This window comes from Anthonomus grandis, chromosome 18 (genome assembly GCF_022605725.1).
Source record: "Anthonomus grandis grandis chromosome 18, icAntGran1.3, whole genome shotgun sequence".
In the NCBI taxonomy this organism is placed as follows: domain Eukaryota; kingdom Metazoa; phylum Arthropoda; class Insecta; order Coleoptera; family Curculionidae; genus Anthonomus; species Anthonomus grandis.
This window is the reverse complement of record NC_065563.1, coordinates 4,045,305-4,064,676: the sequence shown is the minus strand read 5'-3', so window position 1 is coordinate 4,064,676 and position 19,372 is coordinate 4,045,305. Positions and strand designations below refer to the sequence as shown.

Below are 19,372 nucleotides of genomic sequence, written 5' to 3'. Positions count from 1 at the left end.
AAAAGAAGCATATCCAGCTATGTATATTTGAGCAGATGCATCTATTTCATACTCTTCTAAATAGGATCCATATATGTAAAAACTTGACACAGTCAGTATTTTGTGAAAGTGACCAATCAAGATCACTTTCATTGCAACAGTTTTCAGTATGTTTCTGTATTTCGGAGAGTGAAAATGAGCTACCAGTAGCCTTCCGGAAAATATGTTTAAGTTTTATTTTTTTTCTGCATTTATTATTTCATCGAAACTGATATTGTAATTACTTCCACCTAACAGCCTATATTTACCAAACCTTTTTTCTAATTTTTCAGTTGTAAATTTGCCAGGTAAAATATAAGAGATTGCAAACTTTTCAAAGGAGTACTCCATTATTTCTAACAAAACACAAGTGCTATGCCGAAGGGCTGAATAAGTATCTTTTGTTAATTTACCATTAAAATTAAGTTTTTGCCATTTATCTAACCATAAGATGAACTTTTAAAAAAATTCAATGCGAAAATCATTCATATTATAAAAAGGAGCACACCACTTATTTTTTTTAATTGTGTGTTTAATTGTACTTGTATTATTAACAATATCCCACCAATTTCTTATAATCTCTAAAAAGGAAGCCGTATCATGTAAATTATATTCTTTTAATGAAGAAATAGTAGAATAATCACAAATATTGTCTGCTAAGTACACTTTTTGCCTTTCAAGATTGTTAGGATAAACTGTTTTATAGTTAAGTTTAAATGCTTTTTTTATTAGTAGATTTTGTTCTTTATTGTAGATGTCTTTAATGTCCTGAAATTTAGCATACTTTATTTGATTGAAATTGTTAAATTCGGGATATACAAAAGTATTCTTATCATTTTTTAAATTCCGCCAATTATTTATTATATTTTTAAATATATGAACAAAATCATAGCTCACAAATATTTTATTTTGGGGAATGTCAGGGTTCGGAAAATGTGTTAAATTATTTGTTAAATTTGAAAACATTGACCGATTAATTCTATGGTTGTCTGTTATTATATCTAAAACAGTAAAACCACATTTTTGAAGAAGAACTAAAGAAATTACGTTTTTGGTGACTGGTATCATTTCAGAACCTTTTATATTGTGTACTGGTAATAATTTAACAATTTCACAAAAATTTCCAAAAGCAGAACATATCATAAAGGTCAAAATAGTTGTTGCCAATGAACTGTCCTTAGAGGCGACACCAATTACATTTTTTCCTCTATAATCTAATCTTTTAGTAACATATACCTCATCAACTAAGAGAACAACAATTTTTTCTTGATCTTTTAAAAAGTCAGATAAATATTTCAAATACCCATTGGTACTTTTATCATTTTCAGTCGGATGAGGGTAACTATTTGGGGCCACATCTAAACTAGAAGAGAGGTATTGAAGATATCTTTTTGTGGGTAAATTAAAATAATCCCTCATTAAATTATATGCACTTGGGGAAAGTGCATAAGGTAACTGACCCAAATAAGGCCACCTTAAGACGTAATCTTTTTTTCCCATTAACATTATTTACCAAAGCCAACAAAAATCACAAAAGCTAAAAGTATTCTGCCACTATTACTTAAATATTAACCACTTATTTGTTTATTTTTTATAAAGTGATGGTTATTGCGTAAAAAGAAAAGGCTTACCATTGGCCTTATTTGGATCACTATGTCCATAATAAGGCCACCATTCAAAATAATTTAAATAATATAGAATTCATTTAGAAAAATATTTTTTATTAAGGGATGATAAACGAACAAAAAATGATAAACTAACAAAAAATAAAAATTAAACTTTTAAAGTAACTTTAACATTCTAAAAAATAATAATAATTTTAATACATGATGGTAACTCAAAATGGTCTAAGACGAGCAACGAGGACAAACGAACTGCAGCTTTTCTTCTTTGGTTAGACCGACACACGCTTCGTGCACATAGACGGAGCATAAACAGCATTTGCGCATGTCCAATACCTCATCTCTGTCGCAAAGGAAGCAATACCATGATTCTTTAGCTTCGTTTTTCTTTTTATCTGATATTTTATTCATTTTCATGTTACCCTTTTTAAAATTTGTTGACAAATTCGTTTTGCCTTTTTTGGAACTTGTGGCTGACAAATTTGTTTTGAATAAATCCCTGGTAACAAGTTGAGTAGATGAGTTCAATGCTTTGCGTCTAGGCTTATCTGAGGTTTTGATCTCAGGAGTTGGGAGTAAATCCGAGAAACTGGAAGAATTCAGTAAGTCATCCGTAGATGGTTCTGGTGTAGGCTCTCTGGTCGGTATTTTCAGGCCAGTGTGAGCATGATGGTTTTGGTTCCATATGTGGATTATTAACTTGCTGATAATTAGCAGGTGTCTTATTTGGTCTAAGATTTTCTCCTTGCTCTTGTTGATTTTCTCCTTGATTTCTCAAAATCGAGAGCGGCAGGACGTCGGAGTCTGACCATTCGGAGTCATCTGTTAGAGGATTATCCTCCTCTGCTTCTGCTCTCTCTTGAGGTTTTTCTGTCAATAGACTAGGTGCAAAGGCCGCCTCTTCAATAGCATCCGGATTGAACGGGTATATCCCTGTTACTCGAAATACGGACATTAAATTTTGTGGTGACATTGCTTTTGGCCAAATTTTACTAAGGATGTATCCAAATCGTCCTTTCGTAATTTTTCGATCCGGTTCACGCATCCAGTAATTTAAAACCTCCTCATCCCAAAACTGTTCGAATGAGCGAAAAACGGATTTATCAAGAGGTTGCAATTCATGGGTAGTATTACTTGGAAGACATAACAACGATATTTTAGCAGCATCAGCAACTTCAACAATACCGGCATCTAAATGGGAGGCAGCTCCATCAAACACCAACAAACAACGCCCAGGTGCTTTAAACTTAGAAAAATGTTTTACCCATTTGATAAAAATTGCAGTGGTCATGCTTCCTTTAGCTGTCATTTCTATGACGGATCCTGGAGGCATAGAATCAATCCATTCAGGTTTTTGGCGAACTCCTTTAAAAAGTATCATAGGCGGAATAGCTTGGCCTAAGGCATTTCCACACGCAACCACTGTCACATTTTCAGTATGCTCTGGTGCAATTAGATGCACCCTTTTAATCCCTTTCCTTGTGAGGACTTTTTGCTGGTGATGTAGCGTCAAACGGCACCCTTTTTCGTCCATGTTATAAATGCATTGTGGACGATTAATTAAAGAAAAATCTACCAAAGTCTTCCGAAGTTTTTGAAAATAATCTGTTACGATATGTCTGTTTAATTTTAGTGCTCTTGCAGGATTTAAAGCTTGTGCTTTTCTTTGAACAACCTCTGGATGTCTTTGATAAAATAAATGCATTCATTTTCTTCCAGCCATCCTCGTAGTTTGAGAAAATCCGTGGTTAGGAGAATGTTCTTCGGCAAAGGAAAATACACTTCTTCGAAGAATCCTTTGAGTGAGTGGCATTCCAACTTCTGCCAACCTAAAAATTCGTTGACACAATTCGCGTTTTTGTTCAGCGTTTAACAAGCTATAACGCCCCAACTTTTTCTTTTTACTTCCAGTTGCAAGATGGTTTCGTAGAGTCCGGCGAGGGATTCTGTATTCTCTCGATGCTTGCAGTACGGGCATGCTATCTTGAATAGCTTGTAAGGCTTGCTGAAGGCTTACTTCAGTCCACAAAGCTCGTAATCGAGGCATTCCTGAAAAAAAAACATTACAATTTGGCATCTTTTTTTTTTCGAAAACACTGATCCTAATAAGGCCACTTTTCGATAATTTGTAAAAAACGTATTTTAAAGGAAATAACATAAAAACAAAATGTAAAATTCTAGAAATGTTGTTAATCCATGACAAAAATTATACAACATACCCAGAATCATTACATATCGGAAAAAATATATGTTCCAAATAAGGCCATTATGCCTAATAAGGCCAATTAAACATTTTCCGTATGGCCTTAATAGGAACATCATAATAAATTAATAAACACATGTCTAAAGTATAAACGCAGTAAAATATTTATTCTGTACTTACTCTGTTGCTTTCGTAACTTCTAAAGTTTTCTCGAAAAAATAGTACTCGTTGCTTGCACACGAAGAACGTAAATAAAAGCATCAACATGCTAACCTCAAAGTTATGCGGTCGCGCATTTTTCGCCACCTAGCGATGGGCGGGGGAATTTTGCTTTTATTATGAGTTCGCATTACAGTTTTCTTTTGAAATGTTTTGTAGGATGTAAATAAATATTTCAGTATTGGGCACTAGAGGGCACTGGCCTTATTAGGTACATGGCCTTATTTAGGACAGGTACCTTATAACATAAATGCCATAATTATAGTATCAGAGGTGTATCGTTTCCTTTTTAAAATTAGTAATTTAACTTGATTAATTAAAATTGATTAAATATTGTTTAAATTATTACACTCCTGTGTCCGCTCTTGTGGGTCATAGTCAGTCATAAAGCTATTTGACTGAATATCAGAAATCGCAACCAGTTTTTTGGATGCCTCATTTAAAAAATGCAAACTTTTTTCAATAAAAAACTCAAATGTGTTATGCTCAGCTTTTTCTACGGTTATTGGAACTTTATACCTAACTAGTAAATTCTCCAGCTGGGACCATCTACTTGATTTTAAATCAAAAGGTAAGATCCAATTTAAATCATTAAATGTTAATTTTGACTTATGTACAAACACTTTAACATACATATTATTGTCAACAGAAATTTCAGAATAAATATTTATTGGCGACACACTAAAATCAACCATATAAAAGTAAATCTTGCTCTTATTTTCTAATTTTATTGTCCATGAATCAGATAAGATATTTTTTTTTAAATAATTAAAAACTAAGTCTTCAAACCCATTAATTAAATCAGATTTTTCAAACTGGTCATTTAGTTCATTATGACGATCTTGCTTTTCACTTTCTCTTTCGTCTGGAATTTTTCTAGGAAGTGGCACTTTTTTCGATAAATAAGATGGTAAGTTAGGAAAATTGGATGGAAGGGCATCAGGTTTAAGTTTGGCTCTTGTTGGAATTTTCTTTACAGTCCCATCCGGCAATAAAAAAATATCCTCTTTAATGATATCGCTTTTTTTGAAATTGAATCCCACACACCACAGAATATTGACTGGGAGACCAGTCAGCTCGGTGAATGGCTTTTACCCATTTAGCCCTTAAAATTTCATTTTTTGGAAAGCCAAAAGTAGATAATATGGATTGTCCTGCTTTTAAAGAACTGTTATAATTTGTCTTACATCCCGGAACACAACAAGTCTTAGGCATTATGATGACGATAAATCAATGTAAAAGATTTACCAAATCAGCCAATAACACACTAACAATTAGCCTGGAAAAACAATTTAACTTTAATACACACACTGACCTATATACTTTCTTTTGCCAATGTTTTCCTAAATGACTACACCAAGGAATGCAAACTAGGGATGGGTAGGTATAAGTACACGGCTTTAAGCAACACTTAGGTAGGTAACTAGGAAGGGGTAATGTTTTAAAACCACACTAAAAACCAAAGAAAAACAAATGTAAATAAGCCTATTTGAAGGTAAACAAAACAATGGGACTTTACTTTTGAAATTGCACATGCATACCTGTTTAGAGGTAACCGCGAAAGATCACAAACACTTATTACCGATATTAAAGTATTAAACTATTAACAGACAAATAAAACTTTGAAAATAAGCTCTGGATCCGATAAATTATCTTAACCAAAATAATAACACTGAATAATGGGGAACGGAGCCGGGAGATAGACAACTATGCCGTGTTGCCGGATCTCTTTATTTCACGGCCTAAAGGTAAGGACGGCCGTGCCTAGACCTAAGTCTTTACCAAACTTCATCCTCCTGTATGACTGCATTTGACTCTTAATTTTTCGCTTGAAAAATGCATTAAAGCCTTCGGAATGTATAAGGGAACACTAGGCATACCCTGAATCGAAAAAATAAGAAACACCAAAGCTCTCAATAGAATGCAGAAAAACCAATGATAAACCTAATGATAACAATCAAATAGTGTGAATGAAGGTGTTTTGGTCATAGAATAAGAGAATATTAATATTAAATACAACGGTTGGTTTTCAAGGGAAGAATTCAGGGGAAAGGTGAATAGTGAGAATACAAAACTCATTGTTCGAGGATCTACACAGATGGCTCATCCAAAATCTTTAGAGCAGCTGTTTAACGAGTTCCTTGTCACTTGGATCGCCAATCTTTGAAGAGAGGCGGCCGAATGAAAAGAGTAGAGCGGAGCTCTTATTACATCATGATTCTTAGAAGCATGATACCCCAAAAACCGTAAAAACAAATAGTGGTTAAACTCACAGCGTTGCCGGGGCAGCACCTGTTAAACAATCTCTAATAAATGGTCCTTTTTTAATTAGTTTTCTCTGACCAAAAGCTTTTCTACTGGTCCCAACTGATCAAAGTACGAGCTTCGCTTTTACTTGTTTAATTATAATATTCTTCTAAATTATTAATTATTAGTAAATATTTCTCGGGAATAAAAGCTATCATTATTGACTCGTGGTATAATCTACTATTAAAGTAGCTTTTAACCATTAGACATCGAAACAATTGGGATTTAGGGAATAAATAATTACTTTTTTTCAATTTTTAATTTTCAAATATTAACTCGTTATATAACAAAGTGGAAAATCAAATAAAATTTTTAATTTTTGCAACTGTAATCTATTCATTGCGTTATTAATGGCCAATTGCATCGTAAAAATAACAGTTGCGTAAAATTTAAACCACTGTTATTTTGCATTATGTCAATGGAAAATAAACCTGGTTTAAACTGCAGTTCCGTTGGTATATGCTGATAAAAATTCTAAATATAAAACATCAAGAAAATACCTTATAATAAAATACAATACCTAAGTATAGATATATTTTTAGGAAAAACAAAATTTGGTATTAGTGATAATGATGTTTCTGGCTTAAATTTACATGACAAGGATGGTGTACAAGTGGAAGAAGACTTTATTAGTATTTTTTTTGATATGAACAAAGAAGAAAAAGTCTTCGTATTAAGAGGGACTGACCTGAGAACCGACCTAACCTTAACTGAAAATCAGTTAAGCGACAAGAGTAAGTTAATCCTATATAATAATTATTGTACCGGGTGTACAGGAAACTTGTAACGATTTTTTTGTCCACGGCTCTACACACATACATCAGTAGATGACATATATGAAATTTTAAGTTTCCAGGTTTGATCATTTTAAATTTATTGCAGAATTTTTTTTGTCTGGAAAAAGTATTCCCTAAAAATTGTCACCGCATTACTAAGGTACGTTTGGCTCAAACGCTTTAATCTAGTATTATGATACCTGGCCATAATTTAAGACTTTTATCATACTTTTTACCATTTTTGCCACTTTTATTACAATTTTTTTTACTGGGACGCTCTATGACGTCAATCGATTGCTAAAATAATAATATAGCCGATGGACATTCTTATTTGCCCACCCGGTACAGTGTACAATCATTTCGTGGACACGCTATACACAATTTGTACTATTTTTTCATTAAAAAAGTCGTAATTTTACTCAATTAAAAAATTGTCTAGTATAAAATAGTATAATCTGTCAGTCCTATTTTAAGAGCTCTCCTTAAATAAGTAGAAGAATATTGATTAATTTGGTTCAACTCTTTTAGGTTTTCTTACTGATACATTAACCAATAATTCGTCCACTCAGAATTATTCCTTTCTGATAACCGATGACGAAAGCTGTGTAGAAAGTGGTTCAAATACCAATCAAAATACTCTTTTTGTAAGTAGCTTGCCCTTAGCTGAGCCTTTAACAGCAGTTTCCTAAAGAGTTTTTTAAAGGTATATACCTATTAGGTATATCCGTATTTGTTTTTTTATGTTTAAGCATATTTTGAATAACTTTTTAACTTTGTTTAATTTTAAGTATTTAAACTTTGTTCCTAGTTTACGTTCCATAACCAATAATACTGTAAGTTAATGTTAATAAAGTTTTGATTTTTTTAAGGGAAATTTTATTTGAAGCTGCATAAAATATCCGGTGGTTACATCTACTATTACTCAATTTGCGAACTAAATAGTTTTCGGGCTTTTAAATTAAAACTACTTAATTAATAATGTGTCTTAGTATTATTATTAAAATAGAAAAATTTTCATACAAGTGCATACCTACATACATAGGTACATGTAATGTCGGTATAATTAATTATTTAATAAGTATCATTTTTAAAATGTTTATTTTATGTACTAAAAATAATACACAAAGCTCGTTAAAATAAATTTTAAAAAATAACTAAAAATTTTAACTTAAAAAACTCAATTTTTACACAATAATGAGTAATAGGGACCTTCTTTTGTGAAAGTGATGCACAAAAGTTTGTAAAAATAAATAAATAAAATGTTTTTTTAGACTTAAAATAGAGTTAAATTTTACTCAACAATGAGTAATTGTGACCTGCTTCTGTGAAAATAGTACACAAATGTTTCTTAAAAGAAATAAATGAAACGTATTTTTAACTCAAAATAGTGTTAATATTTACACAATAATGAATATTATTAATCTTATTTTGTGAAAACATTACAGAAAAATAGGGAAATAAAAATAAAAAAAGGTAAATATTAACTCAATATTGTATAAAATTAACTCAAAAAAATGTAAATATTAACCCAATATTGTATAGAATTACCTCTAGTTTTATTAATAATTTGACTCATTTTATACTTAATGTTACTCAAAAAAAATGAGTTAATAATTAACTCAATAATGTGAGGACTCGTTTTGACAAAACTTTGAGTTAATTTTGAGTTAAAATTCACTCAAAATTTTTTAGAGTGTATTATACATGCAGTTTAGGGTCAGATTACATATATATACCTGTTGCAAAGTGGGCAATATGTCCACAATACTTTCGGTAGGTAAAAGTGCCAGAGCATAATATTTCCTTAACAGATCTTGTCCACCTCGATTGTTTTCAATTACTCCTACTATACCTAAAGCCCGGGCTTTACGAAACACAGCCTGTAACATGTAATAAACAAATGTTATGCATTAGAAATCTGATACTTACCATATACACCTTTTTTAATTTAAGATATAACAGGCTACGTTTACCATAATACAGTAATGTGATTGATTTAATTACCATAAAAGCATAGCCTAAATAAACACACATACCTAATGTGTTTATTTAGGCTATGATAAACACAGAGATGACGCTCGAGTAGAGAGAACGTAGTGTTTGTCGCTCTTCAAAAATCTCCTCAAAATAGTGTTTTTAAAGTTGTTTTTTTACAAGATAATACAGTTAGGAATGAGCAGTAGCCTTTTCATACGATTGGCTTGTTTTTGAGTGTTTGTGTCCAGTGTTTGTGACAGTTAACTGCATTTAAGGCATCCACTGTCATTTCTCGCCAAAATGGGTTTCTCAGATGTGAGAGAAATAAAATCCATCATTTCTAGTGTGTTTATCGATAAATTTCTCTCTGAAATAGCTGCATTATTAAGATAAAAATTTGATGAACAGCTAGAAGCTCAAAACCAAGAAATCGCAGCCCTTAAAGTAGGGTTAAGTCGGATGGAGGAAGAGAACTGTCAACTTAGAACTCTACTAGACAACCAAGAACAAACAATGCGCAGCAACAATGTCCGTATATTCGGCATCAAACATGACCGAAATGAAAATGTCCGAGAAACCGTACTGTCTATATTAAATAATAAACCAAAATTGCAGGTTAACGGTAGCGAAATAAAAAAATGTCACAGAATTTCGCCAAAAATTCCGGGCCGTAAACCGCCGGCAGTGCTTGTACGGTTTTCTACTGCTGATGTCCGTTTGTCGGTACTCAAAAGCAGAAAAATGTTAAAAAACACTGGGGTTTACATTAAGGAGGATCTCACTAAATTACGGCTTACTTTATTAGACCGAGCAATAAACCTTTTTACAAACAAATTTGCGTGGGTGTCTAGTGGCAATGTTTATGTCAAAACAAGTGATGGTTCGGTGCATCGTGTGGAATCTGATCTCGGAAAGTGATTTATACAACCTTAAAAGCAATGTTGGGACTGAATAACTTAAGAACAAGTCCGAAACATCAGGTACTTTTTTATATATGATTGGCTTACTAAACTCTTTTTGTTTAACTTTACGACAAACTAGTTTTTTTTCTTTTTGTTTTGGTGTAGGTGTAGGTATAATCCTTATATTTATTCTTTATTATTATTATTAAACTAACTTTTTATACTTAGGCATATACGTAGTTAGATAGTTTCTTGGCTAAGATTTTTTTTTATAACCAGAGAACTTCAGCTTTTATTTTATAAAGATATATCAATTTATTACAAGTGCATAACTAGTAAGTACCTACCTAAATCTGCAACAACTAAGTATATATTATTCCTAAAAACTTATAACTAATCGCAATATTTTATGTCGTTAAAAATAGCACATATTAACTGTAGATCCCTGCTGGCTCATTTTGAGGATTTTAAGAATGATTATTGTAAAAAGGACTTTAGCCTGATTGCAGTCACCGAAAGTTGGCTTAGTCTTAATATTGATAGTAGTGCAATACAGATCAGTAATTATCAATTGATAAGAAATTATCGCCAACATCTTATGGGTGGTGGTATTGTTGCCTATGTCCGAAATGTTTTATCATATGAAATTATTTTATCTGAAAGTCATGATTTTTTTGAAAGTTTATGGGTAAAAATTTTTATTAGTAAGGAGCCATACATTTTCGGCTTAGTCTATGGGCCTCCAAGTTCAAATATCCAGAGTTTTTTTTTTAACTTTAGAGGAAACACTAATTGACATTTTTTCAAATTTTAATAATATAACGTGTCTAGGTGATTTTAACATTGATATATCTAAATTAAATTACAGTCATGCAACTCAGCTTATTTCTTTGTGTGAAACTTTCGATTTGAAGCAACTTATAACCGAGCATACTCGTATGACCAACAACACTAGTTCAATTATAGATCTTATTTTTACAAATCATGTTGGCATTTTGAAATCTGGCATATTAAGCTCTACATTTTCTGACCATTTTGGCGTTTTTTGTGAATTTAATGTCACGGAGTCTATTGTACAACCGCACATTGTATCTTATAGATCCTTAAAAGATATAAACCTAAACAACTTTCAAGAGGATTTGGAGGCTATTCCATTTTATTTAATATATGAATTCGAATCCATAGATGATAAGATACATTTTTTAAACAATAACTTACTCAATTTGTTCGACAAACATGCTCCTATTAAAACTATAGTTGTTCGATAGTAAAAAAAAAGATTTTCCGTGGCTGACAGATAATATTAAACTATAGCAAAAATTAAGAAATAAGGCATTAAAAGATTTTAAAACAACTAAACTGCCAGCTAAATGGAATTATTACAAACAGCTTAGAAACTATACAAAAACAGCGATTAGAGCGAAAAAAAGGGCTTTTTATAGTGATAAATTTGAGAATTGTACATACAAGGGCAAGTGGCGTGAACTAAGAAAAATATTGCCGTCAAAGCAGAAGCAAATTCTTAAATCGTTTGTAAATACCAACAATTTTAATTCATATTTTATAGATAGTGCAAGAGTGACAAATATTGATAATTGTGATGAGTTAATTAATTTTTATGATCAGAATGCATTATCAACCTTAAATAAGTTTTCTTTTCATCCCACTGATTATAATACTATTTCTGCAATTATATTACGTATTAAGTCTAAAGCATTCGGGGTGGATAATCTTAGTATTACGTTAATTCAACTATGCTGTCCTTTTATTATACCCTTTATTTTACATATTGTTAACGAGTGTATTAATAAAAACTACTTTCCCAAATGCTGGAAAGAAGCCTTTGTGTTGCCATTGCCGAAAGTGCATAATCCAACAGATTTTAGCCAATTTAGGTCTATCAGTATTTTACCAACGTTTTCAAAAATTCTCGAATGCATTCTAGACTCTCAAATTCGCAGTTTTCTTAATAATAATGATATTTTACCAACTAAGCAATCTGGATTTAGAACAAATTATAGTTGTACTTCGGCTATGGCGGACGTTATTGATGACGTAATTCGGGCTAGGGATGATGGTAAGATTTCTGCTCTGGTGTTGTTGGATTATATTAAAGCTTTTGATTTCGTTAGCCACTCAATTTTAAAATCTTTGTTTCATTATATTGATTTTTCTGGTGCTGCTATTAATTTAATTGCCTCTTATTTAAATAATCGGATTCAACGTGTTAAAATAGATAACGAAATATCTGATCCTTTGGAAGTTGAAAGTGGTGTGCCTCAGGGTAGTATTTTAGGACCCTTGTTTTTTATCATTTACACGTCTAGATTTTATCTTCAATTAAAGCATTGTGCCCATCATTTTTACGCAGACGACACGCAGTTATATTATTCATTTTTACTTCAAAGCATTTATATACTAATATAAATGCTTAAATAATAATATATTTATATAATTAAATAATATATTTATATACTTCAAGCCATTTTTCTTCAAAGCATTTATTAAAATTAAATCCTTCGAAGTCATCTATAATATTCATAAGTAATCAAACTAATGTAAATAATATTTTAAATGGTATAAACATTAAATTGGGGTTAATTTAATTTAAGTTAATTAATTTTATTTAATTAAATTGGGGGACGAAAGAATTCCAGTTGTTGACAAATGTAAGAGTTTGGGCCTTATATTAGATAATAATATTCGTTTTAAACATCACGTGTCTAATATTCTTAAAAAGGCATATCTTGCTTTGAAATTAATTTATTTGCATAGACACTATTTAAGTGAAGATATTAAGAAGCTTTTATGTGATTCATTGGTCCTTTCACAATGTAATTACTGTGATGTAGTGTATGGCTGGTGTCTTGATTATGAGGATAGGGGTAGACTGCAAAAGCTCCAAAACTCTTGCATTCGACTAATATTGGACATACGCAGGAGAAACCGAATTTCCCATAAACTTCACGAACTTGGATGGCTTAATATGCATAATCGAAGAATTGCTCATTCTTTAACATTTTTTTATAAAATTTTAATATATCGTAGTCCGCCCTATCTCTATCAAAAAATAACTTTTAGAAATGATGTACACCATTTAAATTTAAGAAGAAATACTATTCTCATTCCGAGACATAAAACACAGTTATTTAAACGATCATTTTCTTACAATTTTGCTTATCAAATAAATTCTTTAAATTTGGATCCAGACCGATTATTAATTTCTTGTAATACTTTTCGTAATAGGATGATTGTACATCTAATGAATCAGCAGGGTATATAATTTAAGTTCTTCTTTTTTAACTTTTTGAATGGTTGTTTTCTTGAGTAATTTATTACAATTTTTGGTATTGGGATCATTTTATTTATTTATTTATTGTCTGCAATAATTTTTCTATTTTTTGTTATTTAACAAAAAATTTAATCTGTTTTTTGGGTATTTGCAATGTGTATTGTTTTGCTTGATGTTAAACTGTCAAATTTAGAATTTAGAACTCTTATATGTAGGTTTATTAGGTATATGATTAAAGAAAAAGCTGTATTTACTCAGTTATTAGTTAAGCGTTACTGTTAATGAGCGTTACTGAAATTACAATTTTTTTTAATGAAGTGTGGGGCCACAATGTTAAAGACCAGAATCTGCCATGGCAGAATTCTGAATTTGTAGGCCTTTTATTTGCGTAAATTTATTGCTAGATTTTGTAAACTTGTATTTTTTTTGTTTCTTCTATGCAAATAAAAAATATTTATTATTATTACTATTATTATTATTATTATATAAAAGCAAAGGTTAAAAAGGTGTGGCAACTGAATACTTTGCATTAGCAAAAAAATTAACACAACTGACAACTTCACTTTGCTCTTCCCTCATGACCAATTTTATTGATGCCTTACACCCATCCTTCTTGTTGCTTTTGCAAACTAGGTATCTAAAATTATATTTTCTAATATACCTATGTAGGTACATATGTATACAGATCGTGTTATCGTGAGCTACGTATTACCCAAAATAATGGCAACACCACTTGGTTGCGGCTTGCAGGCGGCGGAATTTTACGTTTTTATTTTTTGAACCGGGAGTCAGCAGACCTCACTTTGCTGTGTTACTGCACATTGCATTAATAATTTTTGAGCGTTATTTTCGTGTTTTTTTCATTATAGCTGTTTATACCCCTTCCGAAAGAGTTCAACTAATTAAATGGTTTTATGGAGGCAATTCGGCAGTACAATGTAGAGATTTGTTTTCAGTGACATTTGAGAATAGACCGATTCCTTGTGCAAAAATGGTTTTAAATGTGGTTAAAATCAAATCTTGAGACATCTTTTTGTCTTCAAGATTGTAAAAAATGCCACACAAAACGTCAAGAACCACCTGTTGAAGTGGTCCAGGATATAGAACGGCGGGAAGAAATGGTTTGCAGTACCCTAGAACTTGATTCGACACGGTCCACTAGAAGTGTTGGAGAGGAACTGGGAATAAGCAATAAAACTGTTGCTCGTATCTGGAAAAAATATGGGTACAAATGTTTCAAGTATTCAAAAGCTCATGAAATATTTCCTGAAGACCAGTGGCGAAGAATAGAATTTTGTGAAACCATGATGGAAAAGCGTTTTAAAAAATATTTTGTTTTCTGATGAATCTTCTTTTCCATTACATGGCAAACACAATTCTTCCATTGTTCGTTATTGGTCTCAGGAAAACGAGCACAGAAGTTTTCAGTTTCGTAATACCCAGTATCCTCAGAAATTGAATGTTTGGTCAGGTATTTTGGGCGACAATGTTATAGGGCCATTGTTTAGTGATGGCGCTTTAAACGCCCAAAAGTACCTTGAGTTGCTGCAAAACCAAGTTCTTCCTGCTAATCAAATCCTACCTGATGTAGACCTGGGATCGGTTTATTTTCAAGATGGCTGTCCTGCTCATAACGCGGCTAGGGTAAAAGAATTTGTAACAAATACTTTTCCTAACCGCCTTATTAGTGGGACTGGCGATATTATATGGCCTCCTAAAATGTCGAAGGTGCCAATTCCATTTTACCTGAAACTCTTTTGGAGGTGCGAAATAGCTTTTACGATAGGTTAAGTTTTTGTTTAGCGAAAAAAGGCGGTTTATTTAAGCGTTTTATTTAAAAAATTATATATTGTTAAGTTTGTTTATTAGAGTTTTATTTCTGATTTTTTATTATATTTTTATCAGAGTTGACATTTTATTTTTTATTAGAATAACGCTCTAATTTTCATTATGCAAAATACAGCATATTAAACATTTTAAGATTACAATTCTATGCGGGTTTTACACATTGTCATGCCTGTAAAACCCGCTTTAGAATAAATATTTTAAAAATGCCTGGATTTTCGCGTAATATTTTGGGACATTAAATTTTGTCGCCAAACGACGCAACTCCCACGAAAGTCAGATGTTTACTAATCCCGTCCTGGGGCAGTGTTGCCAGATGATTGGGTGAGAATTATGGTACATTCCGGCCGAAATTATGGAATTTTGTACAAAATTATGGTACAATCATACAATTCTGTCAGTACACAACCTTTTCCTATGTATGACGTCACGTCACAGTCGCGCCGTCGCCTAACTTATAAAATGTGTTACATTTTGTTGATAATGGATTATGAATTTAATCAAATTTCCTATTCTGATCATTTCTTTTAATTAAAAGAACGATTTCTAGTAGAAATAAAATACTTTTTTAACAAAGATAGTAATTTATTGAAAAATGAACAAAACATTGCACTCAAAATCTAAATTAAAAATAGATAAACATTAACATAAATACATATACAAATTTGTATATTGTAATATTTGTATTTGTAATTTTAACCAACCCTCAAACGACTTATCTAATTCCGAATCCTTTCGATAGCTTTGGGGTCTATTTCTATTTTTATTTCCAAACTTAACTTGTTTTAAGTTTCGTTCACTATTTTCATCTTCGGATTCAGAATCAGAAATATTTATGTTTTCGTTTTAAGCCGGAGTTGGAGGTCATAATCTTATAATAATTATTGAAGCTTTATTCTTTAGTTCTATTTCACCCCCAACCCCCAACAGCCAAAATCAAACAAAAATAATAACAAAACAACTTAACCCCAAATAATAAAAACAAATGACAGACTGTTGACGTTTAGAAGGGTTGTGTCTTAATGTAGTTTTGTGTTTAATGGGATTTTTCATGTACATTTCATATCTTGTGCATTTTACTGCGAAATTGTTCATATCATATTAATATAAAAAATAATCATAGAAATTTATAAAACCCAAAAAAAAAAACAAAATTATGGTACAACTATGGTACATTTCTGATTATGGTACAAATTATGGAGCAAGCAAAAAATTTTGCAAAATTATGGTACAATTCCATAATTATGGTACGTCTGGCAACACTGTCCTGGGGCAACACTACCGAAATAAAGATCTTTATTTCCGTGGTGTTGCCTCGGGCCGGCCGGGGGGCGGTGCTCTGTCGCAGGCACTCGTACACGCGCGACGTTGCAAAATTTCGCCTCTATGCGGTTTCCTGTAAGTAACGATTGAAAACACGATCTGTATACATTATATATTTTATATCTAACGTATTTTTAAGGTTTCACAGGGTTTCGGGAGGAAAGGGAAAAATTAAAAATAAATATAAACATGGATCTTTAAATGCTTGGTGTTTAGACTTATCTTATTTTATGTTCAAATTAGATTTAACGTCTTATTGCGCAGTTACATTCGTGACGTCATATTAGGTATTCAGTTGAAGAGAGGAGCGGCAACACCGCTGATGAATTGAATATCAGTGGTCATGTCATATGTTTCTTACTTCTTGAGAATTCTATCATCAAGCAATATCATCAGACGGCTTTGCCGATTTCCCTGCATCATTTTTATCTTTAATATCAAGTTGTAACAAAGCAATCCACAATTAGTGTATGTGAATATCTTGGCGTTAAAGACATTAAAAACCAACATCAGCATTATTATCACAAGAAATTTCACGATACAACCAGCGACCTACACTGAAAAAAAGGATACTTTGCTATTAATGCGCACGGCATTATCTCAAAGCCGGCGCGGACTTGATATATGCCAAATGAATGGCCGATTTGCGGCAAGGATGCACTTTCCTTGATATAATTCAGAAACTTCTTTTACTCTAAATACATATGAACTTAATATAAAATATAAATAATTTCTTTTAAGATCTTCTGGTTTGGTGACGAAAATATATGGTTTTTGTATAAATCTCTATAGTCGAAGTTGTTTATAATAGTCAGTGACGTCAGAAAAAACTAACAAGCAACACAACTAGAGTGGTTTAAAATAATATTTAATTCCCTAAATACAAAATCCATTGAAAGCCGGTGACACGCGCCTACTCCAATTGTGTGAACTCAGTGGTTGTTGTCATAGTCCCGCCTTGCTCGCATAAAGCGCGCAGTGGTGCCAAGTATATTACTCGTCCTTTTCTCTCTTGTTTCGCGGTAAATGGGGCAGCGAGATAAACAGTCATTACTTTTAACAGAATAGCAACGCCTATAAACGCAAACACATGCTTTCCTTGTTATACGTTGATTTGATACATCCCATGGGCGTGGTGCGGGTTTATTGTTTATTTTAGTGTTGTTGCAGTTGCTTGCGTAATTATACGTTATTATAATAAATAATATATATTATAAATTTATTTTATTACTTATAATATTATTAATTTACGGTATTTTTCTTCGGTGTTTAATACGGTGTTTTTGTTAAATATGGAAAACGAAGAACCTTCGACAAGTTGTGTCCCGCCGCCTGCCAAAAAAGCAAAAAGACATTATTTCACTTCTGCGGAATATCAACTAGTTAAAACTGTATATGAAAGTGTTCGTGCTAAAAATCCGGATTTGTCGGTTGAGGACGCGGCAGAATTATGCGGAGATTTGACAAAAGTTAGTTCCAGAACAGTTTTCAGGTCTCTTAAAGTTAATGAAAACAAAAAAAACGTAGAAAAAAACGGCAGGAAAAAAATTGTTCTAGATGAGGACATAAAATATATCATTAGGCAAAAAGTGCACGGATTTTTTTTTAGAAATGAGATTCCAACTATTAAGAAAATTAAGGCCAAACTTGATAGTGACAATTATTATTTACCTAAAATTTCCGTTGGGGTTTTAAAGCGAACATTACGCGACTTAAATTTTCGTTATTTAAAAAGGAACCGGAAAAGTTTTTTGATTGATAAAAAAGAGATTGTTGTGTGGCGAAGGAAATATTTAGATGAAATTCGTAAACATCGGCGCGAAGGAAGAAAAATTTATTATACCGATGAAACATGGCTTAATGAAGGACACACCCGTGGAAAAGTGTGGCAAGACTTAAATGTAACAAATTTACGGCAAGCTTTTCTTGATGGGCTTTCCACGGGTTTAAAATCGCCTTCTGGAAAAAATCGTCGTCTAATTATTACCCATATAGGTAGTGACTCTGGATTTTTGGAAGGAGGTCTGAATGTTTTTGACATGCTTAAGGCACAATTGCTTGATATTGTTCGTGTCCACAAAGCACAATATATTAAATATGTGGTTGATGAAATGGCGCGAAACAGTGGGGTTACAATATTGCGGTTACCGCCGTATCATTGTGAACTTAACCCGATAGAACTTATATGGGCACAAATAAAAGGCGAAGTGGCCAGCAAGAATACAACGTTTAAATTAAATGACCTTAAAGTGTTATTAAATGAAGCTATCGGTAATGTAACACCCACCAACTGGCGAAAGTGCATCGAACATGTGGTGAAAGAGGAGCAAAAAATGTGGGATTTGAATAATCACATTGAAGTTGTTGTGGAACAACTTATTATCACTCCTGGCTCTGGAAATAGTGATAGCGATGATTCTTCTTCAAGTTCTTCTGATGAAACCTCTGATAGCAATTAGCGCGTTTTAACCATTATAGAGGTACAATATTTATTATTTAAAACTTGTTTGTTGCAACAAAGTTTCCTTCATTTATTGAACTACATATATTTATAAATTCATTATACCTATTATAAATTAATTATTATTTAAAATATAAATATTTTCATTACAATAATCGAGACAATAATATTGAAATCATAATAAAATTATTATGTGCTTAAATAAATAATAATTTATATAATATACTAAAATCACTTTTTAAAAATGTCTACGCCGCTGCTAGCTACGTCTCTCACCGCGCAACCGTCTCGGTGGCCCTAATGCTAACGATAAGTCACTGACTATTATAAACGACTTCGAGTATAAATATTTTATGCGATAGAAGTCGTTTCTTCTTATAAGAACTTGAATATATTATCGAAAATAATTAGAATCTTGCAGTAAGTT

The 19,372-nt window shown here is 31.9% G+C and overlaps 1 pseudogene; it reads left to right on the top strand.

Annotated features, from left to right (window-relative positions):
- The window catches only part of LOC126747066 (putative nuclease HARBI1), a 60,573-nt pseudogene extending 41,630 nt beyond the window's left edge, over positions 1 to 18,943 (top strand).
- Positions 18,944 to 19,372: the final 429 nt, after the last annotated feature.